The sequence below is a fragment of the Artemia sp. Qi Xiang Cuo genome, chromosome 7 (assembly GCF_049724085.1).
Source record: "Artemia sp. Qi Xiang Cuo chromosome 7, ASM4972408v1, whole genome shotgun sequence".
NCBI classification, from domain to species: domain Eukaryota; kingdom Metazoa; phylum Arthropoda; class Branchiopoda; order Anostraca; family Artemiidae; genus Artemia; species Artemia sp. Qi Xiang Cuo.
In genome coordinates, this window is record NC_142800.1 from 44,787,633 (window position 1) to 44,814,423 (window position 26,791).

The window sequence follows — 26,791 nt, forward strand, 5'->3', positions numbered from 1 at the left end:
TAAACAAAAAATCACCTGAAAAACCAATATGCTTAAAAATGGAAACAAAAAGTGCTTCATTTATAGGGTATCTAGCTTAGGTATTAAAAAACCCCCATTAAAAATTCCATTGAACCTTACCCCAAAACCCAGGTAAAATAAAATACGATTTGAGGAAAAAAATCATTGGAGATATTTTTGTGAGACAAATAAACAAAGTTTCACCAGAACTTGCTTCTAAGAAAACAAACAAGCGAATAGAACGCTCGACTTTAGTATATTTCCTCTCTTCCATTTACAGAAAAATAGCATATTTTATAAAATTTTTCGTAAAACATAAAAAAAAACAAAAAAAAAAAACAAAAACAAAAAAAAAACCACCATGATCTTTTTCACAAGTTCTTCTATGTAAAATAGAATATGCAATGGCTTCAAGCTCATCACAATATACCCTTCAATATTCTAAAAAAAAGAGTAAAAAGCAAAAAATATTTACATGTTAAATAGCTTGGATATTTTCAAATTTCCATTAAAAGAAAGGCAACATTCTGCACTAAAAAGCAGTTAAATAAAAAAGTTTGAGGAGAAAAATATCTTTAGACACATTTTTACGACACAGAAATAAATTAAGCTTCACAAGAATTTTCTTATAAGAAAACGAATAAGCGAATAGAACCGCTCAACTTTAGTATATATTTAATATCTTTTCTACCAAAAATACATTAAAATACATAGTTTTTTAACAACACACAACAAAATACAGTATCATTATAGCCAAAGCCAAATGCCCTTCAATGTGCTTGAAAAAAAACCCCCTATATTTATAGATTATCTAGCTTAGATGTTTCAAACTTACATTAAAAAAGTAGCTATATCGTCACTTGATTCAACATCTTTTTAGTACAAAAATTCAGATCATTATTATATATACTAGAACATCACAGGGCCAACACTCGACTTAAGCATAGATCATCTCTTCTATTTAAACAAAAAAGGCATATTTTATAGACCTTTTCACAAATCATAAAACAAAACAATTGCATTTATAGTTTATCAAACTTACAGATTTTCCAAATTTGAGCCGTGCGGCACTCAGCATTTTACATTCATGCAATTGGATTGAACCCTTCTTGCGGCACCATACTGCTTCCCTCACCCGAAAAAGATCAAAGACCTTGATTGTTAGTCGTTATTTACTAGGTTGCACCTTATGCTGCAACTATGATTTGTGGACTGAAAAGGAACTTATGATATCCATGGTTTCTTTGCGAAGAAAACTGCTTACAATTTTGTTTTTATTCAAGATTATTAAGCAGAATGTGGATTAATTTTCCATATTCTTTACCAAACATGCCACTAACATAATCAACACCTTAAAGGTATTCCAATGGCTCACTCACAAGTCTGGGTACATAGTCTGATAAAGCTTCTTTTTCAAAACTATATATCATGGGCACCCATAACGGGATGGGGGGGGCGCCCCCCCCCCCCCCCTGGCTGAATGATGCTGCTTTATTTTTATATTTTTGTTCTGAGATTTTTATTATATAGCATTAAAAGTGCCAATTAGACGCGGTTTGCCCCGTGGAATTCAGCCTATGGGCGCCCATGCTATATACCAACTTGCTATTAACACCATCAACATAAAACATAAAATCGCGAAGAAAGGAAGAAAACGAGGACAATTAACAGCCAGTGAAAAAATTGAAAAATTATGTAAATATTTCGATCAAGATCTCCGCTTGACCGTCCTCAGTGCAGAATCAGCGGAGGTCTTGACCGAAATATCTGCATAATTGTCCTCGTTTTCTTCCTTTCTTCGCAATTTTATGTTTTATCATGATTAGCCAGTGTGGTCTCAGAAATTATTTATTTAACACCATCAACCCTTCGAGACACTCCCAAGGGTTCATTTTGGAGCAAATCTATCTCTTATCTTTTATAGTGGTGACTAATGGAAAGTTCAAAGGTAAGTTGAAAAGTGGTACCAATCCTTCCTAGTCAATTGTTTTGTAAAATCTCAACTCTATATAAGACAACTATAAAAGTGGACCTGATACTATTTTGGCCAACAAAATTTAAATTTGTTTTCTATTGATATATAATGTGTTAAAAACAATTTTCATTGCATTTTTGTGCAGTTTTATTATATCATTACAGTTTTTCCATCGCCTTTATTTACCCAGTAATTATTTTATAATTGCAAAATTGCCAGTTTTTGACCTTAAAAAGAAATAAAGCTCAATTTCCTGCATTTTTCCTAATGTAAATTGTTGCGGTAAATTAAAAAAAAAACTTTTTATCAGTTTTTTTTATAACACCGAAAAGTGTGCTTATTGCTCCCGTCTTCTTTATTGTTTCTGAAATTCGAAAAAACTAATAAATAACAAAACTACAGGAGAACTGTGGATGCATGAATAAATTTGATTACATTTGTGAATTTGGCATAAAAAGTTGCATGTTTTCTAAAGTTTATTCTTTCGTTTGGATTTCAAATCTATTTTGTGGGAGCTTGATTTACGTGCTACACATATCTAAATTTGGCATAAAAAGTTATATTGGAGACAAACTTTTCTTAACAATTGAGTGTCTTTCGTCCAAAACATACAAACTCTGTAAAATACGAGCTTCAAAACATTAATGCTCATAAACTGTGGATAATAATTTTTTTAAATAGTTCTTCAATCAGAGGACATATTTAAATAAGAAAAAAAAAAATATGCCGAAGAGATCATTGTTGACCAATGAAGACGAATTCAAAGCCATAGAAATATATATAACGTGGTTTCATTCAAAATGGCTAAAACAGATTGAAACATAAGGTAATGTACGAAAACAGAAGCTGGCGCAACTGTAACAAGGAAATCAAAAGAGCAATTGCAAACATCAGGTAAGTCTGTTTAAAGCAAACAATGTCCTTGTTGACTGACCAATGCAAAACAAAACTTTGCCGGGCTTCCGTTTTGAACAAATTTAAATCTGCCAAGATATACGATTCCACGGGTATCTAGCGATTTAGCTACACTACAACCATTTTTTTTCAGTAAACATTCTAAACTCATAATTAGAAGTTAAATAGTCAATAATTAGACTGATATTAATCATTAAAATAAGCTTTTTGTTCATAAATTCTTCTTCCAGATTTCATACTTTTAACAAAGCCATATCTTCTTGCATTTGCCATTCAGTGTCTTTAGATCCGTTAAGACCTAATCCACAAACATTACCATCAAAAGATGGTCCTACGATTGGATGAACCCAAACAAGAGCCAACTTCAGACCCCTCTTCAATTTAGTCAACACTTTGTTCGGTCTCTCAAACAGGGACCGAAGTGCCGAAACGAAATCTTGGCGAAGAACCTTCAACTCGACTTTTAACTAGAAGCAAAATTAAGGATTGGGAAGTTCTTTTTAATGGACTATCTTATTTAGTAGAGAAATAAAACAGGTAGATTCATTCTATGTTGAACCACACATCAGCTGTAATATGTAAACCTATATATATATATATATATATATATATATATATATATATATATATATATATATATATATACATATGCAAGTAAGCATGGGAGGGGGAGAGAGTGTAATCGCCCTTTCATATCTCAGGACCAAGTTGTTTTTCTTTTAACAGTCACCATCATCAAAACTCTGGGAAAGCGCCTAGCCTTTTATGCGACATATTTGTCCAAATTTTTAGCCAATGGATTCTCCGTGCGTGGAATCTAAAGCCACACTTATCGTAACCAAAACACATTCTTAGCATTATCATGATATAAACAAACGTCCAATCTAACGTTTTTCCGAAATTTTACGAGCACTTGCTGGGCATTGTGTTACATTTATGACGAACCACTACATTTTTTACTTTTTTCTTACTGACAATTATAATACCTTTTGGGGGTGTATGTTTTGCATGTTCGTAGGCCAACCAAATTATTCTTGATTCTCAAGAATAATTTTCCTAATAAATCCCCACCGTTTCATAGCCTCATTGGTTTCAAAACCATATTAAGTTTATTAAAAGTATACTTTTAAGTATCTCACTATATTAGATCAACGAATACCTTACTCTGAGGTGTAAGCTACGGTACAGTGATACCCAAGTAATCAAACAGTTCGCGGTAACGAAATGTAAGTAAGGAGCGACCCGGTTCAATGGTAACCGAAACTCTAGAAAACGGGTTTTTGATACCAATAGATACATCAAAAGAATCACATTTCAATGCTGATTTCAAATACATAACTTTCATCAAGTTTATTGCTACCCATCAAAAGTTACGCGCCTGAGAAAATTTGGCTGATTTTCGAAAAAAGGGGGAAAGAACCCCTAAAAGTTATAGAACCTTAATGAAAATCACACCATCATATTCAGCGTATCAGAGAACCCTACTGTAGAGGTTTCAAGCTCCTATCTACAAAAATGTGGAATTTTGCATTTTTTTGCCAGAAGAAAGATCACGGATGCGTGTTCCCCAAGTCCCCGGGGGGAGGGCTGAAAGTTATGAACTTTACCCAATGTTAACATATAGTATTGGTTATTAGGAAGTATACAGACGTTTTCAGGGGGATTTTTTCTGATAGTAGGGGAGTAGGTGGGTCGGGGGTTATGTGGGAGGATCTTTCCATGAAGGAAGTTTTCATGAGGGAAAAGAGACATTGCTATGATGGGGGCGCCGGATTTCCCAGCATTATTTAAAAAAAAAAGATCAGAAATTATATATAAAAAACAAGTTTTCCAACTGAAAATAAGGAGTAACATCAAAACTTAAAACGAACAGAAAATATTACGTGTATGATTGGGTTCACCCCCTAGTCAATTCCTCGCTCTTTAAGCCAAAGATTTTTTAGTACTCTCATAAGAGCTTTTTATTCTAAGTAACGGCCTTTGTGATTAAGGGGTGATTTTTAAAGATTTAGAACAAAATTCGGACTTTTGTTTATTAGCGAGGTATTGACCAGAGGGCAAACCCCCTAATATACGTACTAAAAATCTATAAATATAGAAGTTCGTTACGTTAGTTAATTTGTAAGTTACGTATATTTATTACTAATAAAAACGTTCGTAAATAAAAACCTGCATTAATTCGAAAGCGTTCAAAAATTAAATAAAAAAATCTAGTTTTTTTTAACTGAAAGTAAGGAACGACGTTAAAACTTAAAACGAACAGAAATTATTCCGTATATGAAAGGGACTGTCCCCTTCTCAACACCTCGCTCTTTACGCTAAAGTTTGACTTTCTCACAACTCTTATTTTTTTTAACAATAAAAACTTAAAGAACAGTTACAAGAAAACTTGTAAAGAAACAACTTATCAGTAAACACTACAAAAACTAATAAGATGATAATAAGATGAAATCCAATCATTGCTATAACCTTATTTACAGATAACCTTATTCATACATAACCTGCCAGTTCAGAATAGGCTTTTTCATATATAGACTAAATTTGCTCAACTGTAATACTGCGAAAATACCAGTTTTTATGGTCTTTTTTTTTAATAAACCTACATGAACGAACGTCCAAATGTGAAACGTTTTGCATTTGAGAAGTATTGACCACGGGCGGAAAGTTTTTTCTTTTTTATTGTATGGTGACAGCTTATAAAATATTTTAGTAGCTGTTTTCGTGTTCCATGCTTTATCTAAAATAAGTAAATAACCCTTGTTTAAGACAGTGAAAACCTAGTGAAACTTGACTTAGTTTTCATTTGGCGTTTAAAAAACAAACTTGATAGAAAATCAGCCTAATGGGCAGAACGAGCTTCGCTTGTTCCCTGGCACACGACAGGCTTGTGTATGTGATTCTCGGATTACGTATTAGAATAATTCTTTTTTTTATCTTTAGTTTTAAGCCATGGGGTGGCTAGTCAGCAAATTGAATTGAATTAAGTTATTCTGGCTTGATTTCCAAATTCCTCCTTCCTATTTATCCTTCATAGACTGATGAATTTATTGGACTTACATTCTCTTGGGTGTTGATCGAAAATCCCAGCATTAATTTTACTTACTTCTCAGCCATCTCAACCTTTCTCTCATTATAGCCCTAGAAAGCGGGTTCGAACCGCACTTTTCGTACAACATACAGTTTGAAATACGGTCAGTCAGCCAGTTACCCAAAACAATCCGTAGGATAATTCTCTGGAAAGCATCTAGCAAATCCTCATCCGCTTTTTGAAGCACCCATACTTCAGAACCATATTTGACCACTCACATCACTGAAGCTTCCAAAATTCTAATCTTGGTTTGCAGACTTATCTTCTTATTGTTGCATACTTTATTCAACTGTGAAGAAACCCCCTGAGTCTTGGATATTATACTCTTAACATCTTTACTGTTCCCATCGTATTTACTAATAATACTACCACCAAAGAAAGTGAAGCTGTCCACCTGATCAATCTTTTCGTTATCTTACGTCACCCTTTCATCTTCACCTATTCCTAGCAATAGCGACTTAGTCTTCTTAACATTAATTTTCAAACCTATTCTAGCACCCTGAACTCGCAAAACCTCTAAAAGTTTATTCATTTTGCTCACTTTCATCTTAGATGCTTAAATAATCAGCATAATCTACCCTAAGTCTTGGAAGGTTTTCTTCCCATTTGATTCCGTGTTTCCCCACTGCCTTTCCTGTAGTCCTTAAGACAAATCCCATCCAAATGATCTATATAAAGGGGGATAGAACACAACCCTGTTTAACTCCTGATTTAGTACGAAACCAGTTGCTAACCTCGTTTCCTACCTTAACCGCAGCAGGGTTAATCTTGGACATAGCACTAATCACTTTAATGTATTTGTCTGGTATACCATACAAGGATAGATAGATAAGATATTTTTATTTCTAGAAATTGCTATCACAAGCCCTGAAGGGCCGAATTCGAATTTCGAAGTCCATAAAAAACAAACAAGCAAGAAAATAATAACAAAAGCAAAACAAATTAAATATTACCAACAAATTAAAAAAAAAAAAAAAAAAAAAATAATCAAATATCGGAATGCTGTATGATTCCTTTGTCACTTATATTAAAAACTTCAAAATGGCAACTAGTTAATAAGATAAAAACTAATAAAACTGAAAATAAATAAATAATATACACATTAACAAATGTTTAAAAAACAACATAAAAAGGGGACAGGGAACAAAAAAAAAGAGTATAGAGGAAACTGAGCTGTTTCTTTTATCATATAAGAGAAAAAACAAAAATTATGTACAAATAAACCACTATTTCTTAAATCGGTAAAAAAATGCATTAAATATTTTTTATACCGCAAGGTAGTACAAAGACTGGGAGATAAGGTGGGTATAGGCTGGGACACAGTTCGTGGAGGACGATTTCTATCAGGTACATGGTATTCAGGGAAAAGGTTCGCAGTACGGGGGTTCAAAATTGCCAACTTACCAAAACGGAGGCACAAATTAATTCTTCGTCTCTCGAGGGTCTCTAGGTTTGAAATATTTAACAAATACAAATACGGTATCTTGCCCTCTTTAAAAATAATTCTTAGAGCTCTCTTTTGGACATTTTCAATTTTTTGTGTTGCTTCAATAGAGAGGCCAGGGTGCCACACAGGACAAGCGTACTCTAATATGGGACGCACAAAAGAAATGTATACTTGTAGTAAATGTGATTGGGGGCAACTGAATTTATTTAAAAGTTTAAGGAGGGAAAGCGAGGAGTTTGCTTGTCGTAGGATATTATTTATATGGTCATCCCATTTCAAATTAGAAGTAATTGTAACACCAAGGAGTTTAAGAGATGTGATAGAGGTTTCAGGAGGTATAGAAGCAAGAAAAAGCGGAGAGGATTTAAGGAAACTTACTGAGACTGTTGCGGATTTAGAAGGGTTAACTGTCATGTCAAAGGAAGAGGCCTTACAGGCAATGTCTTGGAGTATGCCCATTGGGTTGCTAAAGATGTTTTTATGACATATCTCTAAAACTGTCAAGTCATCGACAAATTTCCATCTATTGTCATAAAGGGTTGAAAGGCTATTAATCATAAGCGAAAAAAGGAGAGGGCCTAGAATAGTCCCCTGAGGAATGCCATTAAATATGGGGAGATGATCTGAGAAACAATTTAGATATTTAAATGCTTGAGATCTATTAGAAAGAAAAGAGGCATCGAGCTTAACAAGGAAAGTTTCAATGTGAAATTCATTTATAAGTTTATCTATGGGTAAATTGTGGTTAATCAAATCGAAAGCTTTTTGAAGATCAATAGAAATCAGATTAAGCCAACTGTTAGGTTTTTCAAGTAACTTACCCTTGGTATCAACAAGATGGATCAGGTAATGAGAGGTTGACGTGGATTTGAAATTACCAATCTGTCTAAGATAAATGAGGGGGAGGACTTTCATCTTAAGCCAGTCTACGAGAAAACTTTCCTACAATTTTGAAAAATTCGAGGTGAGGGTAATAGGACGAATGCCATCAAAACCAGGCTTCCCATTTTTCTTTTTGACTGGGGTAATAAAGCCTTGTTTCCAATATTGAGGGATCTGTCCAGATTCGGTAATTTAATTAAGCAGGGTGGATAGAGATTTTGAGAGGTAATCACTGAAAGCTTTAATCAGAGGAACAGGAATATCTAAAGGGCAAATGCTTGATCGTTTTAGTTTTTCAATTTTTTTACAACATCAAGTGGAGAAATATGTAGGAGTGAAAAAGGAACAGGAATATCTGGAAATTCGTAAGATAGTGGTGGGAGACTTTGGACAATAGAAGCCAAAAACTTATTGAGGTTATTAGCTGTGGTGTTTGGAGGTTCATTTATATTAAAATTCCGTTATTCTTGACTCTTGCTGGTAAGTTTTTTAATTTCAGAGTACCAGTTCTGTGGTTTATCATGGCACAAGTATTTAATTTTATTTTTATAATAGGCTCGGGCAGCTTTTCTAATTTGACTTTTCAATTCCTTTCTTAATTTATTTGCTTCAGCTAAATTACCCCTCTTAATTAAGCTTATTTTCGTGTGGATTAATATTTTTATGTGATTATTTATGTAAGGTTTATCACTGGAGAACTTTCTGATTTTTTTTTTCCGGGAAACATAATGAGTAGGAACAAATTAGTTGTTTCTGAAAAATCAAAATTTTGTCGTCAAGGTTATTAGAATTATAAAGGTCTGGCCAACTTTCACTGGTCAACCATGATCCAAAAGAAAAAAGTCCTGCGTCACTGAGGGGACAGCAAACCCCAATGGAGGTAGAAAAGGAATGTTCAATGGCTGAGGAGGGAGAAAAAAGAAGACAATAGTGGTAACTGCCTCCTAGTGGTGGCAGTGCTTGCGGGGAGTTATAATACTTACTCATGTTTGAACAAATAACATCCAGAGAGGTGTTACCTTTTGTTGTAGATATTTTAACCAGTTGTTTAATATTAAGAGAGGTGCAGATAGAGTGCATCGCCAAGTAAGCAAATACCAGCGTTCGGATACTTTGATAACACAAAGTCAGCACTTATAAGAAATTGTTGAATAAAATTTTGTTTCTGGTCAATACTTTGGTCAGGGGAATGATAAAAGACAGCGGTTACAATTAAATTGAAAGGGCGTGGAAGAACTTTTGGTCTAAGACTTAGCCATAGAATTTTATCATAATCTGATAAGTTAGGGGTGGGGATGAGTTTAGGTTGGAGGCTATCTCGGACAAAAAATAATATACCACCCCCTTTTTTCCCGAGAGGGTGATCGGGAGGGCGAAGTTTTATAAACTGAGTATAATTGCTAATTTTTAGGAAATCTGGGTTCTTGGACTGAACCTCTGTCACAGCAATAATATTAATTTTATGAATTTCATAGATACCCTCGAGTTCGGTAAGTTTGTCAAAATTCTGGCTGTCATCATTGGTAAGTATGAAAGTTGAGAATTTAAACCGAGTTGGGTATTGGGATTTTTTTTCAATTCGGGATGGAGTTATTTAGGGTTGAAGCTTATGAGAAGGGTGCTGTGGGTAAGGGTGTAGTTTTGAGGCATTATTAATAGACGGGACTGGACCAGGCTTGAGAGAAAAGGAGGACATCGAACGAATTATGGGAATATTATTAAGTTGGGATGGAACTGCGGTGGAATTCGTCTTACTATTTGAAGTTTTAGAAATTTTGCATGGATGTGTTACCTGTGGATCATTCTGCCTGCTTACTCTCAAACCAGTCATACTGGTAGGGTAGCCAGGGGGATAAAGTGCAATGGAAGGGAGAAAGGTTTCCTGGTGATCTGGGAATAAGTCAAATTGGGAGTGATCTTTATATGGGGGTTGGGGGGGCAAGATAATGCTGAGGGAGGGAAGTAAGGTGGGGGGTGTCTGAGAGGGGAGGGTTTGTTTCGGCAAATAACGGGTGGAGTCCAGAACCGGTCGGTAACTTCTTGGACGCACGGAGAAGAACGGAGTCGAAAGAAAGGGGATTTTTGGGAGGAAAATGAGTAAGGGGGGGTTTGGGGATAGTCCGACTTGAGGAAAGTGATGGTGGGGGTTGGACTGACTGGGCAGACGTAAGTACTTTGGGCGGAGGATTATTTCGAGGGATGGATTCCTGAGGTATACTGCGCTGTATCGGGTATGCAGGGGGATAAGACTGAAAGTTGAATGGAACACGACCTAGGGGAGGGGGGGGGGTCGTGAATACTGTCGACGTCGACCTAAAAAAAGTTGGTTTTGTGGCCCAGTTTTTTGGAACCTACAACGACTCTTAATGGGCAATTTCATATTATTTTTTGCACAGCCGAAGCATCTTCCACTTGAAAAGCGTTTGCCGATACCAACATGGGGGTATTTGCACAGATTATTCATACAACGGCTAAAAACATGAAACTTACAAATGTGTAGATATTTAAAATTACTAGACATACATCTACTGTCTAAAAATCTAAAGCACACATTCGGTTGATTACACTTAAGATCATTGAACTCATTTTTTTGAATATATGATTGCACTGGGTGAGAATTTCCACTTGTAAGTTCGACATCATTGTCAATTATTAAAGATCTGTCATTACTACTGGATTTTAAGAATAAATTATCTTCAGGTAAAACAAGGTCAGGAGAAATAGTTTGCGTAACCCTTTTAATCCCTTGAGAAAATTCTGACAAAGGAAGTTCACTAGCACTTGTTTGATTACACATATTGAATTTTTCATGTTCAAAGGGTTTTAAAGTTTTTACGCAACTTGAAAAATTTGGATAATGCATATTTGGATTAGAAGTATTAGCTGAAGGAGAAACACTGGGCGATGTATGGGATTTTAATGCATGTATAGCATCAACAATTGCTAAATGAAAACCGAGTTTTAACATTTTGATCTCATTGTCCTTGAAAAGATCACCTTTCTGACGCTCGTAAAGATCAGATAAACTATCATAAAGAAATTCAAGATTAGTAATCCGTTTCCTGAGATTGACGATTTCCGCGTCTTTTTTTATGCAATCTTCCCAGGGATGGGGCTCGAAGACACTAGCCGTTTCTGCAATGCTTGCCGATTCACCTTTACTGGAACCATAGATTTGGGGGGAAATTTGGGATTGATGGGCTGTGGTTATTTTTGTAGAATCAATCGATCCATCAGAACTATTTTTGACATTACTTGAAGCAAAATGCATAGTAGGGTAATTTGTAATACCACTTTGAACGATTACTTCAAGTTGTTTTTCATTAGAGATCGTTGAATTTTCTTCATCTAAAGTAACGGGGGATTTTACAGCCTCGATTGTTTGAACCACTTCTGGTTGATTATAGATGGTATTAATCACGTTCTTTTCAACCATCGACATTCGGCCTTGAACGCATAACCAATTAGGGTTATTAAGGCGATTACTTTTTGTTGTGCCAGCACAAGCAGGGTGCAACCAAGCATTACACTTAGAACACTGGAAAGACCCAGTTCCATATTTTCTGTAGCATTCATTACAAGGATGGGACATTCTAGGCTAAGGAATAAAAACGAGACAGACCTTGAATTGGAAGCTATATCTTCAACAAAAACCGGGTTGCCTAAGCCTGGATTAGCACTGGTGCTTGCTAGAAAAAGGTTCACAAGGCTGATCTAGTGTCTTCACTTAAAAATCACAAGCGTCATTTATTTCAAAACAAGACGTCTTGACAGGTCAAGATCTAATTGAAGACTGAAGCTAAGACCTTCGCTGAAGCTCTTCTATCAACAGAATCGAACGCTCGTTCATAATCTATAAAACTGAGGACCAAAGGTGTTTGATAATTCTTTTCTTATCACTTTGTCTACAGCATCCGGGTTTTTGTCATTCGACCGAGTTTTTGTCATTCGACCTTGTGTCTCCGGCGTTTACCCTGTGTTTAAGTCAATTTTGTACAGATATTTTAAAATTAAACCTTGAACCTTGCATCTCTCAGGTCTAAAAAGTATAATATTACTAAGTAATTTGCTACCTACAGAGACCAGGCTAATGCCTCGATAATTGCCACACACACTCTATATATATATATATATATATATATATATATATATATATATATATATATATATATATATATATACATACATAATCTTTTGTTCTGTGTTACTGTGTTTGTTGTATGTCGACCAAGAGTACTATATTCCTTAACAATTGCATAGCAAAAAAAAAGAAAAGAGAAAAAATGCAATGATTGTGTGGATGTTGAAGGCAAAAAAATTAAATAAATAAAGAGCCATTTTGTTTATATGATCATATTGATGTTTTATTTGTGCATTTAGAAGAGACCTCCTAGGAGCCAAAAGGAGACTATTGTGGATTCGAGGTACTATTTTTAAAAAGAAGAATCATACCACATACTGCTGTTCATTTTAACATAGAGAAATCATACAACATACTGCCGTTGGTTTTAACTTAGAGGTACTAAGCACAGGACTCCCGCAATACACACAAAATAAGGCATAAAAAACGGCGTGGATGTAGAGCAGGCTTTAAAGCCAGAAGGTGAAGACCCCTTGATTGTCTACCAATATCTGTTATTATGACTGAGAGACACTCACGCGCAAACAACCGGTGCTCTTTGACCACCCAGAGCATTGTCTCGATATGACATACGGATCTCCAACCTTTACTCCTTCCGGTAGCTGATAGTTTACCTATCAACTATACTTATTACCCACCACCAGTACTAAGACCTGAACTACCTTTTCCGAAGAGAATAATTCCCAATATGGCACTCTATAACACCCGATCCTTTTCGCAAAAAATTAATGACCCTAAAACCACCCTGCGGCAAAATAACTTAGCTATTGCTGCAATTACTAAATTTTGGAATATTACCAAACAAAATTGCTCAGTAGCGGGGTTATCCCCTATAAATTTAACAAGAGAAGAAAGAGGCATAAACAGCAACGGGGGAGGCATTGCTATTTTATGCAGGAACGATATTCCCTATCGGTTCTTGGACAATCTAAAAGATTCAGAACATGAGTCTCTATATATTTACACAAAGCCCAAGTCGCGACCTCGCCATTTCTCTTGCAATATTTTAGTTGCAGTTTATTACCACGAGAGCGCCAGAAATCGTAAAGAACTGATTTTGCACCCCCAGAAAGGAGTAGACTATTACCGCACTAAATTTAGTTGTCTGGCCATTGTTGTGTGTGGTGATTTTAACCAAACTAACAAACAGAACTTGGCTCACAGCCTCGGACTTAGCAAGTTGTAAAATCTCCAACCTATATAGCCGGTAGAACATTGGACCTGATCCTGACTAATTCCGACGAGTTTTACATCGTCGGTGTATACCCGGTCTGTTTGAGTGCACTAGGAAAATCTGATCACTTTACTGTTCTTTGGAAAGCAAAAGCTCCGACAAAAAGACCGAAACGAACAGTTTGTCGTGCGTCCCATCACTGAGTCAAATATTTGTTCTTTCGGACGCTGGATCAGCCAACATGATTTCACAGAAATCATAAATGAGCAGAATTTTGACAATAAGACTCAGCTTTTCAACTCCGTCTTGTATGAAAAATACAAGGAGCACTTTCCAACAAAAACTGTCTATAGATCTTAAACTGACCGACCGTGGATCACACCTGAGATTAAAGCCCTTAAAAAACAGCGGGGCCAGTCACATGATGCTCGATTGCGCAACAAAGTCGTTGCTCTTTGTCACACAGCCAGAAGAACTTACCAATCTAACCATGTTGATCCTACCCTATTCAGTAACAGCAAAAAATGGCATGATTCAGTGAAAAGATAACAGCTACTGAGGTTAATGGTTTTTTTGCTGGTATTTTCACCACTTACCCGAGTTTCTCACAAGAGGAACTAGCTGCAGTCCTTGACACTAGTGCACCTTGTGAACAACGACCGTAAGTTGAGCCCCATCAAGTGTGCACAGAACTACTGAAGCTCAAACCTCGTAGCTCCTCATATCCTGGAGAAATCTCAGTGCGTATCCTTCGTGAATTTGCGCCCTTCCTTAATACCCCTCTCGCTAGTATCCTCAACCTTTGCATAACACTCGGTAAATTTCCCAACCCCTGGAAAAAATCCTACATCAAAGTGATCCCTAAGAATTTCCTGCCAAAATCATGCGATGACTTAAGGCCTATCTTGCTGACTCCCTGCATCGCCAAGGTAACAGAGACCATTCGTTGCAAGACTGCTGATCAAGGAGGCACACTTGGGTCTCTTTAAAGAGGCGACCCACCACAATGTTAAGCGATTTCCGGTCCTAGCGGTCACAGAGAGACGGCGGTGATTGCATTTTGTAGCCTAAGCTCAAACTAAGAAAAACGCAAAATTTCACTCCCCCCCAACTTGATCTTAATGGAGGAAAGTGTGCCGGAAATTTCAACCCTCTCACTACAGCCCCCCTTTAAAGTTGTCTGATAGTATATAGGATACGTTTTTCTGGGGCCTGGGAGCTTATCCTCAAAATTTCAGCTCAATCCGATCACTCCTTCCCTGTTTTCCAAAAATCAAACATAGCCACTTAATGCTCATCAAATTATTTTTCTTTTATCTGACACGCCTACAGGCCACAGCTGGCAACGGATCCGGGTGAATGAGGACTCATTCGAACCGGAATTCGACCTGTTAGGGCCTTTTGATATTTTCAGACCGAAAAAATTATCCCCGAATTTACATTTACGAAAAACCTCGTTTTCATGTTAATTTAGGCATGCCGCCAAAAGCTTGCATTGGTATTCGTCTCGGAACTCACTGAGGAATGTCAAGAGATTTTAATGACGCAAGTCGATAAAATCTGCTGTCTCGTCTGATGAAAATAAAAAAAAACAGTTATTTTGGGAAAGTAAAGAATGAAGTTGGAACTTAAAACAAACAAAAATTATTACTTCACAGCCTATCAAGGAGGCACACCTGTGCCTCTTTAAAAGAGGCAAGCCACCACAATGTTAAGCGGTTTCCGGTCCTAGCGGTCGCAGAGACGGCGGTGATCGCATTTTGTAGCCTAAGCTCAAACTAAGAAACATGCAAAATTTCACCCCCCCCTCTGACTTTATCTTCATGGGGGAAAGTGGGCCGGAAGTTTCGACCCTCCCACCACAGCCCCCCTTTAACGTTGTCTGATCGGGCTGAGGATAAGCTTTCCTAGGGCCTGGGAGCTTATCCTCAAAATTTCAGCTCAATCCGATCACTCCTTTCCTGTTTTCCAAAAACCAAATATAGCCACTTAATGTTCATCAAATTATTTTTTTTTATCAGGCCACAGTTGGCAACAGATCCGGGTGAATGAGGACTCATTCGAAGCGGAATTCGACCTGTTAGGGCCTTTTGATATTTTCAGACCGAAAAAATTATCCCCCGAATTTACATTTACGAAAAACCTCGTTTTCCTATAAGAGCCCATGTTAATTTTTGAAATTCCTAAAAGCATAGTATTTCATTATTAAAATTAGATCAAAATAGTCCTCTTAACCTGACAAGACCGACTGCAAGCTTCCAAAAATTCCAGCTCTTTCCCAGAAGTTTTTTTTTTTGTCGAAAAAAGATTATCTTTAAAAGCCTTAACACAAGAATCTTCAAAAGCGGGGGGGGGTGGGGGGGGGGGGCAGCAGCCCCCAACTTTAACTCCTGACACGATCAGCTAACAGTTATTCAAGCAATAATAAGTAATAAACTGTACAAAAACGTACAGAAATTATTTGAAAAAAAAACTACGTTTTCTATACAGTTAAAGAGGCTGAGTCACAAGTTCGAACCTTAAAACGTACAGGGAATAGGTGGTACAGTTGGAGGGCTGCCGCCCCCCAAACCCCTCGCTTTTGCAGCCTTTAAATAAAAAAAAATGAGTTTTTTAAACAGAAAGTAAGGAGCGACATTAAAACTTAAAACGAACAGAAATTATTCCGTATATGAACGGGGTTGTCCCCTCCTCAACGCCTCGCTCTTTACGCTAAAGTTTGACTTTCTCACAACTCTATTTTGTTAAACAATAAAAAACTTTAGCGTAAAGTGCGAGGCGTTGAGGAGGGGACAGCCCCTTTCATATACGGAATAATTTCTGTTCGTTTTAAGTTTTAATGTCGCTCCTTACTTTCAGTTTAAAAACTTTTTTTTTATTTAAAGGCTGCAAAAGCGGGAGGTTTGGGGGGCGGTATCCCCCCAACTGTACCTCCTAATCCCTGTACGTTTTAAGGTTCAAATTTGTGACTCAGCCTCTTTGACTCTTTAGAAAACGTAGTTTTTTTCAAATAATGAGTGACATAGAACCAAATATAGACCCTTTCCAGTACGGATACCCCAGTGGCTCTAAGACGTCAGTGTACTTAGTGCGTCTGTATAACGACATTCTATCGTGGAACGAGTAAGGGAAAAGCTTCGTAGATTTGGCCCTCGCTGATAACAGAAAAGCCTTCGATCTAAACAAACACATTATCGCTCTCAATAACCTAAGTGAAATGGGCGCCAAAAGTGGCTTGCTGCGTCTAGTCGTTGATTTTCTTTCCCAGCGGGAGCTGTGCGTTTTCGCTCTTAGCGAAGACAATTCAAATTCTGTATTTCTCCCAATCACTTGCGGTGCCCCCCAGGGCAATGAACTAGCCGGAATTATTCTCCTCGCTGTGATTAACTTTATCTGCGTACTTTCAAGGACAGATATAAATTCGTTGATGATCTGTCATTCTTACTCAAATACCTACTAGAAGGCCAATCAGCGATCCCCCTTTTTGATCCTAGTCTACCCACGGTTTTCCAGAATGAATGCGAGCGAGCTAGCCTTACCCTCAATGAGCAGAAGTGCAAAGTGTTTCAACCCTCTTAAATCGGACTTTCAGGAGCCCCCTACCTTGTTTAAAACAGTCGACAGTGAGAAAATTATGGGGGTAATTTTCTCCATTGACTAAAAGTTCAACAATCACGTAAGTGACCTTGTGCGAAAAGGGTATGCAGCGCTGCAGCCACTGATTACCATGAAGCGGTTCGGGTTCAGTGTGAATTCCATGAAGCTTGCCTTCAAGACTTACATCCTACCCATCATCGAATATGCGTGCCCAGTGTGGGGCCCTAGTGTACAGTTGAGTGCTGGGATGTGTCAAGATATCGAAGCTATCCAAATACGGGCTTGTAAGATTATGTTGGATCAGGCTTTCACTACTTATGACAATGCGCTTAAGGTTCTTGGCCTCGAGTCGCGTTTTAAACGCCGTCACTTATTTGCCAGTTCGGCCATTTCCAGCTCCGTAGCAGCAAACACACGACGATCCTGCCCCCGCTAGCCCCCTTTACGCCCCGTACCCGGAGACAATACAAGCACAACCCAGTGACATGCCGTACGACTCGCTACCAGCATTCCTTTGTCCCCTTTTTTACAGACATAGTCAACAAATCCTAAGAAAAGTAATATGGTTTTAGTAATTTTTTGTTGTCGTATTTGTTATTTAACTTTGTCGTATTTGTAAAAACCATCGGTATTAGAGCTTTTAGCGCTAAAAAGAGTAAGTTTAATAAAATATGTATGTCTGTCTATGTCTATAGCCTGTGCAAAATTATTAATTATCTATTATCATTTAAATTCTTCTAATTTTCTTAATCAGTCTATCTTTGCTTGGAATTTGATTCAAATTGCTTATATTCAGTCTGCATTTATTGTCAAGGAATCAAATTCAGTTTGGTGACGGTAAAGTATGTATTACCTACCCCAATATCAGTTTCCGAGAAAACAAAATTAGTAGACTTGAAAAATGTCTAGACTAAATAGCTTCTTTTTTTTCGAAACGTGCCAGTTTGCACTCCCAGAAGTGGATGAAGAACGTGCACAACTATATTGGCCTCAGGCAGCTTAATGGTACGACGAGTTGTCAGTAGTAGTTATAGATGAGATGGAAACATATTATGACCCCCCAATAAAACAGATTAAAATGAAGATGCATTTATTTGATAACCATTTATTTGTTTGATAGTATTTCATTTTAATATTCTTTGTCAAAATATCACTTTCCTCTGTCGACCGAAAAGAAGACAGACTATTATTGTACATTGCTAAAAAACGAAATGTATGCTCCTGCACTGTCAACAATGACAAATCGAATACTTATAGTGTCGACATAAATCTGAACCAAAACGTAAATGTTTGTTAACTGAACAAGAGTCAAATAATTAAAAAATATTGAAGAGTAAAGATAGAAAAGGAACTATGATTCTGTTGAGTCTTTTTTAAAACCGAATTCTTTCTCTAACCAAAAATTATACTAAAATTTTATTTCGGATCACTTTATAGGCCCTAAATAACTTTTTGTGAACGAGTAAATAAGTTGTGTTTCCGACTCTTTAGCTGTAACAATCACTTGAGTAATAAGGAGGAAAAATAATGAGCAAGCACTGTTTCTAAACATGTTTACAAACATGAAATCTATATCAAGCAGAGCTTATCAATATGTTTTTATCAATATTGCGATTCATGTTGCCTATGGCAGGATGGCTAGCAGTGATTGTGCATGTAGGGTTTTGTAAAGGGTGATGTTTGCCCATTAAAGTTCACAAACTTTGGGTTTGTTGTTAATGTTTTATTTCGGTACTTGTATGGAATCTAGTACACACGCGAAGAGAAACGCATATACAATGTCAAAGATGCAATTCAAAACCGGGTTTCCACTAGCTAATGAGTAGTAGTTCACTTCGTGGAAACTATGTAGTCTTTAGTTTTAGAGGTTGAAGGGGCAAAAAAAGGTACGTATGATAGGTTACGTATTTAATATATGTTATGCTTTACCCTCACCCCCATGTGCAAAAATTTCGCCCAAATTTGTTTCTAAACTTGTATATTTTCATCCTTTTTGTTTTATTTCATTAGCATTAATCAAACTTTTGCGTGTGTACTAGCATTAACATTTCACGTGTGTACTAGATTCCATACAAGTACCATTACTTCTTTGAATTATTCACTTTTTTCTTCTTCTTCTATGATATGGCTATAATTTTCATCATAGCCAAATCATAGGACTTTTTCAAAATTAATGAAAAAAGTAACTCTTTAAAGATGAAAGTAAATTGTTACATCAGTGGTTTCCAAGCGATTTTGGTCAATGTCCCACCTAGGCATCTCTAAAATTCTGATGCCCCCTCGAAATATTTAAATTTTGTTATTCAACATTTTACGCTCACTCACCCGGAGGAAGCTTAAAATAACAATAGCTTGGTATCTTTTTTGGTTCGTCCTATAGGCATATTTTACACTAATGAAAAATATTGCTTGAATACATCTTTTATACAACGGGTTCTAGGCGTTTATCCCCTCCCTCCCCTTGGAAAAGGGGTTTTTCAAATTCGAAAATTCTATTTGAGCTTATCATGGCCTAATTCTGCTGGATTTAGGTTTAATATATCTCTTTACTTTTCTTTGAAGATTTTTTTTTATTACATCTAATTATATTAATCTTTTCTCCATGTAAGTTTTAAGGATGGACCTTCACGTAATCATAAATGTAAGGAGATGGTCGTCACAGAGACAATCATTAGAGGATTCATCACATGACAGTAGCAAAAATTCAAACAAGCTGATTGGTTGGCTAGAAACACTCGAGTCAATAAGCAGAAGACGAAAGAGAAATGCCCTGCAAACTGCTGATTGGGGCTGATACTTCACCTAATTTGTCTGATAACTGCCATAAAATTTTCTTAAGTGAGTAATAAAAAAGAATCCTATAAATCTAGGCAAATTCCGTCTATATGTTGACGATTACAACCAAGGCCGTTCCAAGATTTGTTTCTTTGGTGTTTTACAAAAGAATTTTTTTCGAGGGAGGGGGATTCATATCCATTTTTGTTACGTTTTTACGAGTCGGACGAACATTTCGTGGGGGGTTCGAAACCCCTAACCCCCCTGGATACGACCTTGATTACAACGCACTATAAAGATAGATAGCAATAAAGGCATATAATGCTAGTGAAAATTGTATTAGCAGATCGTTTAAATAATCCTAAAAATCTACGAAAGTACCCTCTGCAAATTGACGATCTCACTGAACTATATCAAATCATATAGATGGCAATAAAATCATCAAATGATAGTGCTAAATTTAGTTTAAACAGCCAATGCTTCATGACACATTTTTGACATATTTACAAAATTTCAAAGCTCGGCAACCGTGCTGACCGAAGGATGATACAAATAAAACACATTTCAGAGAAACATATATTCTCTCTTCAAGCGAGCAATAATTGCGTATGTATGTTTGTATTTTTTTTTCTTAAAAACGGCTTAAATTTTTTCTGAAAAATGATACACTAACGTTTTAAAAATTCATTTAAAGCCTTAATTTGGGAAAATACTTTTCATTGGAATGACGTCACATTAAATGAATTTAAAGAGCAACTTAGACCTTTTTTCATCAGGAGTGACCGCATCATCTTTGGCAGCGAAAATCACATTGAATCACAGACAAAACTTTGCAGAACGAAATCTGTGGTTAGAAAACATATCAAAATTACAATGGAATGAAGTAACGTGTTATTTCAGCGCTGCTTAAAAAAGAAGTAAGTAAAATAATGCTGGGATTTTCGATCAACATTCAAGAGAATCTAAGTCCAATTAATTCATCAGTCTATATTAAGGATAAATAGGAAGTAGGAATTTGAAATCAAGCCAGAATAACTTAATTCAATTCAAATTGCTGACTAGCTACCCCATGGCTTAAAACTAAAGATAAAAAAAGAATTATTCTGATACGTAATCCGAGAATCACATATACACAAGCATGTCGTGTGCCAGGGAATGAGCGAAGCTCGTTCGGCCCATTAGGCTGATTTTCTATCAAATTTGTTTTTTAAAAGCCAAATGAAAACTAAGTCAAGTTTCACTAGGTTTTCACTAAGTGTCCTAAACAAGGATTATTTATTTATTTTAGATAAAGCATGGAACACGAAAACAGCTACTAAAATATTTTATAAGCTGTCACCATACAATAAAAAAGAAAAAACTTTCCGCTCATGGTCAAAACTTCTTAAATGCAGAACAATTCACATTTGGCCGTTCGTTCATGTATGTTTATACAAAAAAAAGACCATAAAAACTGGTATTTTCGCAGTATTAGTTTATTTATCAATGACAAGCAGTCATTGACAGAAAGAAGTCATTCATACCCATTACGCCATCGTCCACTGATTTAGTTATATAAAAGAAAATCCCTTACAAAATGAAAAAAAATTGCAGATACATTAAATAAGTAGAATAAGTTTAAAATCATCAGTTTTTTTTTTGCATTTGCACGTTCTGTTTGGCAGAGCTGTATAGTCAGCGATAATTACTTTTTAACTCGTAGTAATTCAAGGTTAGTTAAACAGCAGAAATATCACTTCTTTCCAGCATACTATTTTCTTTTAAGTTTGGTATCAAATTTCCCAGGAACTTATTTAATTAGTTTAATTAAGTATAATCTATAGATAATAATTCTATAATTTAACATTTCTATATATCATCTTTTTATATTTTTCTTTAATCTTGTAGAACTTGTATTTTCATAGGCAAAAGAAAAGTTAGACAAAACATTAACATATGAACAAATCACTTTAGTTTTTTTTATAGTTTTTTTGTTCTGCTTGGTAGAGCTATATTGTAAGTGATTTTTAACTCATAGTAATCTATGTTAGTTCAAATAGCAAAAATTTCACTCCTTTCCAATGTCCTACTTTCTTTCAAATTTTGGTAACATTATTCACAGGAATGAATGTTCAAAAATAGCCAATGAATGTCTGCATAGACTGTCTAAATTGACAAGCTTCTACATGCACTTTTGAAAAAAAAAAAAAAAAAAAAAAAAAAAAAAAAAAAAAAAAAAAAAAAAAAAACTGATTAGACTACAGAAAATATATTCTTTATCGTTCGAAAAAACAAAGACTGAAAAAATAAACCTAAGTAAACAAATTGACAAAATAACGAGGAAAATTATGAGCTATTATCAACTTTTAATTTTTTTTTTTTTTTGTGTATTAGCTTCCCTTGTCTGAATAAATTACACACAAGTTTCAAACCGACAGAAAAACATGATCTTTTGTACCATTTTTGAGGGACTTACACCCCTCTGCCTTAACATTTGTTTATACATCTGCCTCATGGGTTCTACGGTGTTGATTTTAAACCTTTAAAAAAAAGAAAATTTTTGTGGTCCTACTCAGGGAATCCGTTAAACAGGAAGTTACGGTTAGTTTTAAGGGATTCTTAAGCCCTAACTTAAAATTCTAAGTATATATTAGAGCTTCGTAGCCCAGGAATTTACAGAATTAAGTTTCAAGCCTTAAAGAGCAAGTTTTTACGCAATATTTGAGCAAGCCAATGTATTTATAACTCCAGTCCCCAAGGCCCGACAAATTCAGGTTTAATGATCTATCTTGTCGGAAAAAGTTCGTTTTCAGTCCCCATTTTTCGTCATGTCAGTGCCCCCAACCTAATTTCAGATCCCCTTAATATATATATATATATATATATATATATATATATAGATATATATATATATATAGATATATATAGATACATATATATATCATATATATATATATATATATATATATATATATATATATATATATATATATATATATCATAGTTTATAGAATTATCAGTAAGTTTATCGCAGATCATTTCTGGTCTTCATTCTCGGTGCGAACAAAAACCTCCTCCTACTTATTTCTGCATTAGCGGGTTAGTCTGTTTCCGCCCATCAATGAGAAATGGTTACAAAGTGCATTATTCGTAATAGCGGGTTTCCACTTATTTCTATTATAACTGTAAGTTTCGTGTCCAAGACGGTTACAAAGTGCATTATTCGTAATAGCGGGTTTCCACTTATTTCTATTATAACTGTAAGTTTCGCGTCCAAGAGAAATCAGACTTGTCTACCCGTGAAAAGATCTAATGCCGCTTATGTTTATATATGCAAAAACGTTCTCTTGAGCACTCGCACCTCGGTCCGGGTTTTTATAATGGGTGAGATAGGGAATGATCATACTGCTAATTCTATAAACTGTGATATATATATATATATATATATACATCACAGTATATATATATATATATATTCAGGGGTACTGAAGATAGCTTAGTCGAGACCTTTATCAAAATTATCTACTTTTTTGTATTATTCCTTGGCTGAAATCATCGTCAAGGTTGTTTGGTATTTGTTTCCTTCATTTTTTCGTACATCCTGTATAGCCAGTGCGATCTCTGGGCCAGTTCTAATATATAATTGGTCGCTACAAAAAAATGTAGCTATTTTTTTATAAAAATGGCATTTCATCGCTTAATTATCTATTAGACTACATTCTGACAATATACAGTCATGCATTTTAGCTGACAGTGTTCAATTTCAGCAGTGACACCAATTAGTTCACTTCCTAATCATCATTATCTCTGAATACGTTTTTTTATGCGATAAGACACATGTGATAGGAAAAGCATTAAAATTCCTTCAATAAGATTAATTTTTCCTCTCGTAAATGGCTACTGAAATATAAGAAAAATCTAAAACTGCAAAATATCCTGATTATGGCTAGGAAACGATAGTGGGGGAGGGGGGGATTTGACAGTTCGAACTAAGGCGAAAATGCCGTTCATTGTCATCCAAAAGTCGTAAGGATTAGATAACAAGAATATATTGTGTAAAAGATAATTACCATTCATGTCTATTTCACCATATCTGACAAACAAATTAACAAATGGTATCTTGTCATGTAGTTGCACTGACACTATCCAGCAGTCTCAGAAAGTACTTCATTTCTTCTTTAATCTGGGTGGTACACAAAATCTCGTGAAGTCCATTTTGTTCCCTTTACTTCGATGCAAGAAAATCAGACTAGGCCGCAGTCCATCTTCTTAAAACTAGGATATTTAAGCAAAGATTTGTGTGAACTCAACAGAAACTACAACCTCTATTTCGTGAAACTGTACCAACACACACATACACAAAAAAGTAAATGAATGTTCTGTGTTTCCCTAAACTGCCAAAAACTAGAACTATTTTTTTCTGTTCAACAACACATTTTACTTTTTTCAATTGTGGTAAGTGTTTCCTTTTCGAATTTTACTCGCTAAAAAACAGCTTGGAATAAAATTAAGGTGTTTTTTATCAAGGGTGTCAGTAGAGCCAAAACCTAGGCTACGATGGTATGCCTGAGAAGTCATGCCGTCATAGCTCACTTGGTACTGTCTGTCGAGTGAGTAGGAGACGTGTATTGAGCACCCTCAATTACAGATTTTTGTTACGCAACCTCCCATTATTCTTCTTAGCAAAAACAAAAACATCGATTAAATGTTAATTTAGACGGCACTTAAAATTTTAACATGCCATTTAAAGAAAACGTTATCCTCCCTAATTTTACAATGCACTTCAAAGAGCTGTTATGCCTAAAAATACTTCGCAGTTTTGTAAAGCCAAATTAGACATGTATTTATTTCAGCCTACACGCACCTTAGACAGTTGCCATTTAGAAGACCCTGATTCAGTGAGACAAATGCTTTTAAAAGCCAATCTAAGCTGACTAATAAGTTGCGTCACGAATACAATGAACTCCCACTCGAACGTCCAATTGTAAGTTGCTGATTCTATCCAGCTTAACCTTCCTCGAAGATTTAAATATTTTTGAATTACAAAACATTGACATAAAGGGTAAAATCTAGAAAATACGGGGGTTCTGTAGAAAAAAAAATCCGGTAGAAAGGATGCAGCCAAATTTTGATTTTACTTTGCGAAACAGAAGGAAAACGATTCATGGAAGTGTCCCCGTCGATATTTTCAATAGCCGAGTGGATATCTACAGCTTGTAGCTTGTGTCAATGAAAACCATCAAGCTGTTCTAAACTTTTTTTTTCCTTTTCACTATGAATATGTCACGTTTTTATAAATTTCTTACTAAGTTAATGTCTATGTTTCGAACGAATTCCTAATCTTGCCTGCTCTGTTAAAACCAACCTTTGGAAGTTGGCATATTCTTCACAAAAATGAATTTTAAATGATTAGCTATCTGTAATTTTTTATTGAGCTACTTAAAACGTGCATACAAAAAAAAAAAAAAAAAAAAAAAAAAAAAAAAAAAAAAAAAAGCAACAGTAAACGATAAAGAAACCAAGACAAATAAATTCATGACCAGGTACTGAATCTCATGGTAAAACACACACTTTCAAGCCAACAGGCCCATTACCAACAGGCCTTTTTTGCCTAATCTCTCGACTAAAATATATTCCCTATAACAGAATAATCTCCGGTTCACCGGAAAACTAATCGCTTAGTTCCTATAGTTGCTTTTCTAGCTATCTTTAGACGCTATGTTGATCTCTTTTTGAAGAAGTAAAGAGCTTCTTAGTTTAAATGGCCTTAAGCAGTTAACTTTAGCGAGTAAATATCAGACAAATTTTGGAGCCACAGACAGAAAAGCCAAAATTGCCTTGTTTCGTACATAACGAACTTAATAGTAGTATCTTACGTGATCTCTTCCAACACATTTTGGAAATACTTTCTGTTGTGTTCCATTCGTGAACAATTCAAAATTGTCCATAAGGCCTATCTAAGTTCAATCTAGCCAAGAAAGAATTCTTTTAAATAAAAAGTTTAAATAAATATTAGGCTTTCAAGACGAAGTAAATTTTTAGTGTTGCATGAATTATTTATTAATTTTTTTTTTTTTTTTTTTTAATAGCAATAAATAAGATTTGCAATATACAAAAGTGCCTGGGAAGCCTAAGAGTGGTAGATCCTGCGAAAAAACGGGATCTATTCTGAATCATATCGTATTCTGGTTGAAGGTTTGGTCTATTTTAACCAAACTGGTCTGATCCCTTCTCCATTTTTTTTTTGGCAATCACAAGAATCTGTATGGAATTTTCCTCATTATACCTCCCGATTTGTATCTTGTCTTCATACAATGTATTGACAGGTATTTCAAAGACCAATTTGCTTTTCAATCAAAACACTTTCTTTAACCTGAGATCACACTTGAATATCTAAAAAAAACAAATAAGTAATCTAGAATCAACAAGGCCAATTTTTAAACCATACCTGGACCATGTTTCATTACATTGGTGCTGTAATATTCGTGATGAATGACAAACGAGCAGAAAAGCGGGGCTATATTCCTTCCAAATGAAATGATCAACACCTTCATGTGTGTTTTTGTTCTGTACAAATATAAATTTCAACAGAAGGTGCAAGATAATTGACATTATTGGTGATAATAGAAAGGAGAGACAAAAATTGAGGAAATAACTGTTTCGTTTCACACCATAATAAGCAAAAACTACATTTATTTTAGATTTCATTCGTGCTCACTCGCAATAAAAACTATTCAATACTACACGCCGCCAAATACTATAGGTGACTAAATGTGTGCACATGAGTTTAACTTTAGGCTTAGAAATCAAATGAGGAT

At 35.5% G+C, this 26,791-nt stretch overlaps 1 protein-coding gene across 2 annotated transcripts in view; it reads right to left on the reverse strand.

Moving 5' to 3' along the window:
- Nucleotides 1–1,469: 1,469 nt before the first annotated feature.
- The window catches only part of LOC148950321 (uncharacterized), an 84,113-nt gene continuing 58,791 nt past the window's right edge, over nucleotides 1,470–26,791 (reverse strand). For both annotated transcript variants that reach the window (XR_016142000.1, XR_016142002.1), the window contains 2 exons: nucleotides 24,044–24,248; nucleotides 1,470–3,357 (listed from right to left, as the gene is read on the reverse strand). The gene's annotated coding sequence lies outside the window, so the exon portion shown is untranslated. The remainder of the gene's footprint in view (nucleotides 3,358–24,043; nucleotides 24,249–26,791) is intronic.